Here is an 8,462-nt window from a genome sequence, read left to right as displayed (position 1 = left end):
TCGGGAGTTTGAAGTGCTGTTTTGTATCCTGTTCGGGAGTTTAGGGTTCTGCGGTAGCTGTGCCTGTGTCTCTGGAATGGAAGATCTACTAAACAGCGGTTTAACCCCTTCTATGCCTGGGGGTGCCGATACATAACCCTACCCCTAAACCCTACTCCTAACTCTAGCCCTAACCCTAACCCTTACCCAACCTTCCTCTACCCTAACCCTAGAAGAAGGGTTAGGGGTAGGGTTAGGATAAGGGTTAGGGGTAGAGGTAGGGGTAGGGGTAGGGGTAGGGATAGGGGTAGGGTAAGGGTTAGAGGTAGGGTTAGGGGTAGGGTTAGGGAATTGACAAATTCCTGAATCGCCAAAGTCCCGAATTTCGGAAGTGCCGTACCGAACTGAAGTGCTGAAGTCCCGAATTTCGGAAGTGCCGTACCGAACCGAAGTGGCGAATTGCTGAAGTCCTGAATTTCAGAAGTGCCGAACCTAACCGAAGTGCCAAAATGCCGGAGTCCCGAATTTCGGAAGTGCCGAACCAAACAGAAGTGCCGAAGTCCCGAAGTTCGCAAGTGCTGAACAGAACCAAAATTTTTGCCCATGCACATCCCTACTTTGGGGTAGTAATTCACCCTTTTATATATGATTAAGACATATCCCTTTGAATTTATATTAAGTTATAGGAGTTAATTACACTGAAATGTATCCTTAAAGCAGATTCAAAGATTTTCCAAAGCACCTTTTACACATTGAATGTGGGGACGTTTATGGACAATAAAGATTGATTTGATTTGAACTTTGGAACGCAAGGAAGTGGATGGTGAGACGCAAGACGGAAATGGATTCCAAATAAGGAGAATACGCAGCTAAATTTAGAAAAAAACCTTAACAGCTGTTTTGAGTGGGAAGAAAAAAACGGAGGAAGCAGATTGGCCCTTGGCAGTATGGGAGCTGATGAGGTATTGGATGAAGTAACGAAACACCCTTCAAATACCGGTGCAAATCAGGATAAGGCCTATTTAAGGGAAAGCAGATAGGGGATGGGTAGGATGATTTTTTTGTCATTTATTTCTTACTGTGATTGTGTATTTTAAGATAGTGGTTGGTGAGGAAGTTTCTTGTGGAAACGAAATGCGTAGGGCCAGAGACCTAGAATTGCTTTTAAAATATAAAGTTTTGATCTATTTTACATCTGTTATGCCAATAAATCAACTTAAACCTACCTACCTGGTTCCGATCTCCTATTTAACCCCTTAAAGGGAAACTCCAGTGCCAGGAAAACAATCTGTTTTCCTGGCACTGGAGGGTCCCTCTCCCTCCCACCCCCCAATCCCCAGTTGCTGAAGGGGTGAAAACCCCTTCAGTGACTTACCAGAGGCAGCGACATGTCCCACGTCGCTGCTTCCTCCTCCCCCGCCGCTCCTCCTTCTGCTTACGTCGGCCGGTGGGCGAGACTGATCTCGCCCGCCGGCCGAGGAGACCTAATGCGCATGCGCGGCAATGCCGCGCATGCGCATTAGCGCACCCCATAGGAAAGCATTGAAAATGAATTTCAATGCTTCCCTATGGGGAATAGAGCGACGCTGGAGGTCCTCACACAGCGTGAGGACGTCCAGCGACGCTCTAGCACAGAAAACCTGTGCTAGAAACCAGGAAGTTCCCTCTAGTGGCTGTCTAATAGACAGCCACTAGGGGAGGACTTAACCCTTGCAGGGTTAAGGGTAGTGGGAGTTGGCACCCAGACCACTCCAATGAGCAGAAGTGGTCTGGGTGCCTAGAGTGTCCCTTTAACCCCTTAAGGACACATGACATGTGTGACATGTCATGATTCCATTTTATTCCAGAAGTTTGGTCCTTAAGGGGTTAAGGACACATGACGTGTGACATGTCATGATTCCCTTTTATTCCAGAAGTTTGGTCCTTAAGGGGTTAAAGAAAAATTATTCCAAGGTGCTTGAAACATTTATAGTCTGTATTCAGCTGAAACCCATATATTTTGTATCATATTTTGTTTGTATGAGGTCACCAACAGGGAAGGGACCTCGGGAAGCTGTTCATATAAGCTAAGTATTACCTAACACTATTAGTGATTAGAGGGTATATTGGCACTATGTTGCACTATTAAGGACTGGCAATTGCCTTACACCTTACACCGGACTGACTTTCATTGCATGTGGCCCATTTGGTATAACACCTAGACATCCCAAGTAATTTTGCTTCAACTTTACATTGATCTATGTGGTTAAAATTGAAATGGAATTTAGAATAATGTTTTGTTCACAGCTCTTGTATTTTAAATGTAAGTATTTAATGAACATTTTATATATTCCAGTCTACCTGATACACATAGTAAATTTTATTATGGACCTTAAGCCAATATACATTTTTTTATTTTATTCAATTAATCAAAGAGCAATATTGAAGAAAAATCTATCTATCAATTAAATCTATCAATTTAAATGCTGTGTTCTTGGAACTGTGGGTATAATCTTATTGTGTTTACCACTCTTATCTCCACTACCCAGCCCCATAAATCTCTCATGAATGTCATAGGTTTGCCGTTGTAAAACCGTTGTTTACAGTAGGAGTCGTCTTCCATAACACAATGAAATCAGAGGAGCACGTACGTGCTGTAAAACCATGTCTTTGCTGAGAAGCAACGATACAGAGAAATACAATAAAATTCAGGAACCAAACTAGAATTAACATGATAAATATAACAGAGAGAAGGAAAAATAAACAAAAAATATGTAGTTTTATTTTAATTGGTATATCAGAAAGACTATCGCAGTAGCATTGTAAGATTCACCATTTTTCATATAGGGATGGTTAATAAGATCAAGCAGATTTATGGTTTGGTGGTCCCTGCTAACCCCTGGGCCATATATGTGTGTATGTATATATATATATATATATATATACAGTTTGTATATTGTATTTTTGTAATACTGTATCCTATTGTAAAAATGCAATGTTTTGTGGACCCAGGACATACTTGAAAATGAGAGAAATCTCAATATATCTTTCCTGGTAAAATATTTTATAAATAAATAAAAATGGTCAAAGCTTTTACATCATTAGGTTTGATACGGCAATTATTAAACAGGGTGGTTTACAATGTAGCAGGTGCCCTACTTTTCATCTTTACCCAAGCTAGAAATACACAGAACGGTGTGGAAACACTTTTGCATGAGCAGAAATGTCCTAAATTGCTAAGTGTACCTAGATTTAATTATTTTTATTTCGGGGGTGAGAGGGGGTTCATTAGTGTTGCCAATAACATTACATAAGAGAGAAAAACTCATGGCAGTAGGACAGAGGAGGCATGCATTCAGCAGCCCCATAATCAAGGAAGCCATCCAAGCACCATAACTACTACACTATCAGTCAATGGACAAGTTCTTATTTTGCACAAAATTGACATCCAATTTTTACAGCTTGAAGTGACCAGAAGCAGCACAGGCACCAAGTAGGTGCCATTAGTGTCAAATTGTGCTACAATGGTCTGACAGATTACACTGGAACAGTCTAATTGAAGCCACAAAGGTTTTATGTGAAGGCACAACAAGTCTGAATGCACAGGAGACTGAATTCCAGAATTAAAACGAGAAAAGAGTGCAAAGAGTAAATAAAAAAACAGCACTAACCATTGTGAATTTCATGCATTAAGCACTTAATCATAGGTCATACACTGGACTTTACCATAAGACACTCTTGACACTATAACCCCTACAGTGGCCTGTAGCAGTCATGGTGCTTGGAACGCCTTTATACGGAGTGCATGTTCTAGGTAATGCTTCCTTTTCTGGTTTTTGTGTATATTTGCATATAAATTATAGTAGACAAAGTTGACAAGGACTCAGCAAGGTATATCTGACAGAAAACCAAGGCCTAGCGTCTAGGCATGTGCATGGGGAAAATTTTCGGTTCGGTTCGGCATTCCGAAATTCAGGATTTTTCGCAATTCGGGACTTCGGCAATTCGGCACTTCAAGACTTCGGAACTTCAGCAGTTTCGGAACTTCGGCGCTTCAGCACTTCGGAACTTTGGCACTTCGACACTTCGGAAATTCGGCAACTTCGGAACTTCGGCACTTCAGCACTTCGGCATTTCGGAATTTCGGGACTTCGGCACCTCGGGACTTCTCTTGCAGCCACTTGGTAGATAACTCCCTAATTCCCACGGTATTAGGGAGTTATCTACCAAAAGGCTGAAAGACCTTAATTGGTCTTTCAGCCAAATTTACCAATACTAAGTAAAAATTACTTAGTATTAGTAAATTTTGCCCCTACTCGCTATACCGCGAGTAGGGGCATGTCTAGTAAACAGTGAGCAGCCTGTGACTGCTCACGGTTTAAAAAAAAAAAAATAGTACCCCCCCGGTCCCCACCCCTGAGCGGTGGGTGGTGGCCCTAATGTAAAATGATGGGGGGGACCTATTGTCGTCCCCCCTGGCCCCCACCCCTGAGCGGCGGGTGGGGGCCCTAAATCACAATAAGGGGGGACCTAATGTCCTCCCCCCTGGCCCCCACCCCTGAGCGGTGGGTGGGGCCCTAAATTATGATAAGGGGGACCAAATGTCCTCCCTCTGGCCCCCACCCCTGAGTGGTGGGTGGGGGCCCTACAGTAAAATAAGGGGGGGGAACCTAATGTCCTCCCCCTGGCCCCCACCCCTGAGCGGTGGGTGGGGGCCCTAAATACTAATAAGGGGGGACCTAATGTCCTCCCGCCCGGCCCCCACCCCTGAGAGGCAGGTGGGGGCCCTAAATTGTAATAAGGGGGGACCTAGTGTCCTCCCCCTGGCCCTCACCCCTCAGCGGTGGGTGGGGGCCCTAAATACTAATAAAGGGGGGGGACCTAATGTCCTCCCACCTGGCCCCCACCCCTGAGCGGCGGGTAGGGGCCCTAAATTGTAATAAGGGGGGGACCTAGTGTCCTCCCCCCTGGCCCTCACCCCTCAGCGGCGGGTGGGGGCCCTAAATACTAATAGGAGGGGACCTAATGTCCTCCCCCCTGGCCCCCACCCCTGAGCAGTGGGGGGGCCTAAATACTAATAAGGGGGGGACCTAAGGTCCTCCCCCCTGGCCCCCAGCCCTGAGTGGCGATTGGGGGCCCTAAAAAATATGTTCCTCCCCAGGTGACTAGGGGTCCCCAAACCCCTAGTCACCACCTCCCCCCCAATAAAAATTATCCCCCTACCTACCCACCTCACCTTAAAACTAATGAGGGTGGGACCTTTAACTAAGTACCTGTAAAAAATAAAAATAAAACTTACCATTCGATGTTTTCTTTCTTCTAAAATCTTCTTTTTTCATCCCCCAAAAAGGTCAAATAAAAATCCATAATAACCGATGCAAATATAAAAAAAAAACGAGCGCAAAAAATAATAATCCTTCTTCACCCATGGAGGGATCGGCGCAGACTGAGCTCTGCAGGGTGGGGGAAGGCTTATAACGCCTTGTCCGTCCTGCAGTTAGGCTCAGAGCACTCTGATTGGTGGGTTTAAGCCATCCAATCAGAGTGCTCTGACAGGTAAATGAAGAGACTGACAGGTAAGTCTCTACATTTACCTGTCACAGCACTCTGATTGATTGGTTTTGCTCACTGTTTAATAGACATGCCCCTACTCGCGGTATGGCGAGTAGGGGCAAAATGTACTAATATTAAGTAACCTTTACTTAGTATTAGTAAATTTGGCTGAAAGACCAATTTAGGTCTTTCAGCCTTTTAGTAGATAGCTCCCTAATACCGTGGAAATTAGGGAGTTATCTACTTATTCATTCCGGTCATTACATTGACAGGCTAAGTAACTTACATTTGATATGAATGTATGTTACTTGATTGTTGTAAGTGTTGCAAATGCTTACAGCTGAATCCTAGCTATGTTTGTATACTTTTTATTTAAAATTATTTACAATGTAACATTCTTCTTCTTTCACTGGGTAAGTATATTAGTACTTAGGCAATACTGTGCTTCGGAACTTCGGCACTTCCTCACTTCGGAACTTTGGCACTTCGGCACTTTGACACTTCGACACTTCGGAAATTTGGTAATTTTGGAACTTGTGGACCTCAGCAATTTGGCACTTCGGCAATTTGGACATTCGGAAGTACCCGAATGTCCGAATTGTCCGAAATTCGTCCGAATACATATTCGGACCGAAACGAATTGCACATGTCTACTAGCATCCTATCCGAGAATACAAACCATAAAATACAGTATTTGTCTTACTATCCTTCGATGAGACTTATAGCAGTGCCTATAACAAGGTGGAATATTAAATGTGTGTGCATGTCAGAGAAGTCAGATAACAAAGTGTAGTAAAAGGATAATAATGGAATTTAGAATACAATAAAGTCAGGAATATCACTGGATAAAAATGATAAACTAAGCACTAGCAAAATCAATACCAAGAATATACTAAGACTAGTATAACTTTTTATCAGACATACAAGAAGCTGAATCAGGGCAAAGACTACTCTGTTTAAGCAAACTATACATGTATTGAAGACAAATGTTATTAAATGAACATTATAAGAACATACCGTCACAATGGAAGGCAAGGAGCTTCGGGAATAATGACGGCAACATCCATTTACAGAAAACATAACAGAAAGTCAGGTTCAACCTTAGCAGTGCTATGGACTACAGCAAGACAACAAGCGACAAGTTGCTTTGACAGGAATATAGTGTAGCACAAGAAATACAAATCAGCACTGCTATTCGTCTTGTACAAAATACAATTATAAGCCACCAATATTGACAAAATGGTGGGCTTAGCCCAACATGGCCGTATGGTGTGACTTAATCCTAGTATTTTAAATCACCGTGGTGGCAAGGAGTCTCTCTATATATTGGATGCTAACACGATTGTGTGAGAAGAATGAGCAATGTGGAGACAGCGTGTTCATCTCCTGTTGCCTTAAGGCCCCTGCAGTCTTGTATTTTACAGAAATAAAACCCACGCAACTCTTATTTGAAATACTTTTCTACACAACCAACCACCGTTTTTTTTATTTATTTTTTCTAATTTATTTTTCATACTATCAACCCAGCTTTATTGGAAATCCATTCAGAAATCACTCCAGGCTCCAGAGAAAGGCAATAAAGATGAATGATGCTTCGGAGAAGCTACAATATTTACCTGGTTGCTTGGCAGCTACTGAAAGTTCACCTGCATTAAAAAGAAAGTCTCCGAAGTTGCATTGCAAATTTACATTCTATAAAATAAATGTGATTTTTTACTTTGGTTCCAGGGAGCTAAGGGAGTAATATACTGTTTATCGGAATTCTAGTGTAAAGAAAATTTTCTGATGCATGGCAAACAAATCCCACACACATTGAAAGCAACTTTCTTATTCGTGGCAAACAACAGCTGCTGTTTTGCTTTTCCTATAAAGTGCAAGGTTTCGTGTTCAACGCGGAAGTTTGCTCTGATATTGACGGGTCCTCATCACTCATCGGCGTAGAGTTGGCTGTATCCCATCATGGCATGTTTCCATGGAATAGATCACAATAGATAGTGTGACATATTATCTTTGATCTTCACACATAAAAGAAGTGGTCATTTTTTTTTATCTTCTGTTTTATCTTGTTTGTTTTTTTGTTATTCAATTTTTTATATTTTTTTGGGGGGGTTACTGTTTTCGTTTCTTTGCTTTTACCGTAAATGTAACAGCGAAAGACCAGCCCGAGTGTGTGATCTGTCGGATGTGTTTCTAGATAACTAGTGATTCACACTTCCAGTATGTAATGTTAAAAGCCTGGGTAAATCACTGAAAAGAGAACTGCTGTGTTGTAATGTATAGCAAATGATTGCAATGGATAACACCTCTTCTGGCAGAACTGCTTATAGTAAATTACCTGGAAGTGCAATAAGGGTTGTACAAATGGATTGGAAAAAAAGAAAAATACACAGGAGTAGGCCTACTGTAACTCATTCTTCTCTTGTCCATATAAAGGAACATATTTCATATCTACGAGTTATTTTGAAAGAAAAGCGGCGGGCTGGCTCCAAAAGGAAGATGAAAGCTATTTCCACTGTATAAGAAGCTAAAAGACATATTAACTCTTTTCATTTTTCTTCTAGAACAAGTAGCCTCAAAGAACGTTGAACGGCTGCTCTAAGGTGTTCCAGTGATCTTAACCATGCAGATCTGAAGAATATTTAAAAGTGTCTGTTTCGAATCCGTATTTAAAACTTGCTTTAAATGTCCAGAGCAAGGGTGGCTAATATACAACACCCAAGTGAGTAAATCATCATGGAAACTGTAGTTCAGTAATATCTGAAGACAGGGCCAGATTTCTCAAGCGTCTGCCCTGTATGGAGCACCTGCTCTACCTGTTAAAATCCCCCACCCAACCTCCAGTTCTTTCTCAGCTGGTTGCTGGACTCTGGCATCGCTGCATTTAGTTTGCGGAGCCTGATCTCACTCACATTCCACACCAGTGAGCTGGGCTTCTTGTCCATTTAAAGTTT

The sequence above is a fragment of the Pelobates fuscus genome, chromosome 11 (assembly GCF_036172605.1).
Source record: "Pelobates fuscus isolate aPelFus1 chromosome 11, aPelFus1.pri, whole genome shotgun sequence".
Classification (NCBI taxonomy): domain Eukaryota; kingdom Metazoa; phylum Chordata; class Amphibia; order Anura; family Pelobatidae; genus Pelobates; species Pelobates fuscus.
This window is presented reverse-complemented; position numbering follows the sequence as displayed.